Raw genomic sequence first — 2,800 nt, forward strand, 5'->3', positions numbered from 1 at the left:
ATACTGAAACACTTGCGATACACACTGAAACACTTGCGATACACACTGAAACACTTGTGCGTACAAGTGAATCACTTGCACATAATATTTGAAACACTATATATCTTTGCAAATATGAAAGACATGTGGTTACATAGAAACTTTTGCATATACCCTGTAATCGCCCACGTACTGTTGTGCCTGCACAAAGACTGCACTTTCAAACATTCTCGCATGTGAGAGGGCATAAACATTTTCAGTGTGTCCGGAAGTCATTCATTGCAACAGGAAGTTATAGCTCAAATATTCTCCACGTATAAGGCTCCTTCAAAACTTGTTTAAAAAATGAGGTATTTGTTGTTATTCTTTACACTAGGCTTTTTCATATGTGTGTTATTGACAAATCGGATTTATTTTTTAATTTTTTATATTTTCTTTCCCGTGTCCTTCGGTTCATTTATTCAGAATATATGAGGAGAATATTTGAGCTATAACTTCCGGTTAATGGGTTTAATTGTACTTATGTAAAAAAAAAAAATATATATATATATTTTTTAGATTTTTTTTCTCATATTTTGAAAGGGTAAATGCTGGTTCACACTCCAATACAGTAGGTGGCGATAATGCACCTAACTTTGGTGCTACCTGCCATAAAACCGAAGAAGAAGAAGAATTATTATAACTTCCGGTTGCAGTGAAACGACTTCCGGACACGCTGAAAATGTTAATGCTCTCTCACATGCGAGAATGTTTCAAAGTTTTTATATATTTGCACAGATATATAGTGTTTCACTTATACGCACAAGTGTTTCAGTGTGTATCGCAAGTGTTTCAGTGTGTATCGCAAGCGTTTCAGTGTGTATCGCAAGTGTTTCAGTGAGTATCGCAAGTGTTTCAGTGAGTATCGCAAGTGATCCAGTGTGTATCGCAAGTGTTTCAGTGTGTATCGCAAGTGTTTCAGTGAGTATCGCAAGTGATTCAGTCTGTATCGCAAGAGATTCAGTCTGTATCGCAAGTGTTTCAGTGTGTATCGCAATCGTTTCAGTGTGTATCGCAAGTGTTTCAGTGTTAATCACAAGTTTTCAATGGGTTTCGCCTCAAACGGCCTCCCATAGAAGACTGTCTCTCGTACGCGCCCTGTCAGACGCAGCAGTCATTCTATTCTACATCACTCACTGATCAAATAAGGCTTTGACAGCCGCCAAAAAAAGATAAATGCAGAAAAACCCCTGGACTGGTTATATAACGTTGGACAGAATGTTGATCCGGCCATCGCGTATATTCAGCGCACATAAGGTAAACGTTTTGAAAAGGTTTTTTAGAGAAATAAAAACAGGTCGACGAATCAATGAGCATATTTTGCGTCAACATATTTTTTGCATCAACGTCATCGATGACCTTGACGCGTTGTCCCAGCCCTAATTTGATCAAAATGTCATAAAAACAGTAATATTGTTAAATATTATTACAGTTTAAAATAACTTATTTGTACATATTTTAAAATGTAATTTATTCCTGTGATGTAAAGCTGAATTTTCAGCATCATTGCTCCCGTCTTGAGTGTCACATGATTCTTCAGAAATCATTCTAATATGCTGATTTGCTGCTTAAGAAACATTTCTTATTCTTATTATAAATAATGTTGAAAACAGTTGTACTGGATAATATTTTTGTGGGAACTCAACGGTGAAGTTTTATTTATCTATTTTTTATGAATATTTACAGGTGAATCTCAATAAATCTCAGTAAATCTCAATGTCATCTAAAAGTTCATTTATTCAGGCAGCCATATCACCCTGGAGCCCAAGACTGGTTGGCCAATGAAGCTAAGCAGGGCTGAGCCTCGTCAGTACCTGGATGGGAGACCTGAGAAAACTAGGTTGCTGCTGGACGAGGTGCTAGTGAGGCTCACCCTGTGGTCTGTGGGGGTCCTAGCACCCCAGTGTCGTGATGGGGACACTATACTGTCAACAAGCACCGTCCTTCAGATGAGACGTCAAACCGAGGTCCTGACTCTCTGTGGTCATTAAAAATCCCAGGATGTCTTTCGAAAAGAGTAGAGGTGTGACCTTTGCATCCTGGCTAAATTCGCCCATTGGCCTCTGACCATCTTGGCCTCCTAACCAGAGTATGTGAGCGGAGCGGAGTGGGAGCGGTGTGATTTTGAAAGGAGCGAGGAGTGGATTTTTTTAAAAGTCGGAGTGTTGTGGTTTTCACTCTCTCCAAGAGCGCTCCACCACCGCTTCATCACGAGTACAATTCATGCCAACAGCCCGTAATATAACTGCATATTTAGCAAGTATTCACGTTAAACATATTTAACTATAGCTTGATACAGATGGATCTCTCAAATCAGAAGGTTACAATGACGACAATAGCCGAGCGGGAAGTTATAGGTTAGTTCTCAAGGAGTTTGTCTGTTCCTTTTACTGAATATTTTCGGGTCGAAGCATGATTTAAACAGTTACAGCACATTCACACGCAATCGCTTTCGCAATAATGCATTCAAACAAATGTAATCTTACAGTGTTACTTCATCTGTATCTGATTTTGAATGAGCAGAAATCTGTAAGAAATGCATTGATCTGTAGATAAAATAAAAATGTACTGTTATTTTCATCACAAACAAAATTTTCACAGCAGAATACAGTAATTATATTAATGCTGACATCCATGTTATTAGTTTGGCATGTGGTAGGAAAAAAAAGTTTGCACACAATAGCCTAAGCCACTTTGAAACTCTCCTGTTATTATTATTATTTTTTTTATTTTAATATAGGCTACGTTATGAATATAACATTTCAAACATACTGAAATACTT

Source organism: Carassius gibelio, chromosome B1 (genome assembly GCF_023724105.1).
Source record: "Carassius gibelio isolate Cgi1373 ecotype wild population from Czech Republic chromosome B1, carGib1.2-hapl.c, whole genome shotgun sequence".
NCBI lineage: Eukaryota > Metazoa > Chordata > Actinopteri > Cypriniformes > Cyprinidae > Carassius > Carassius gibelio.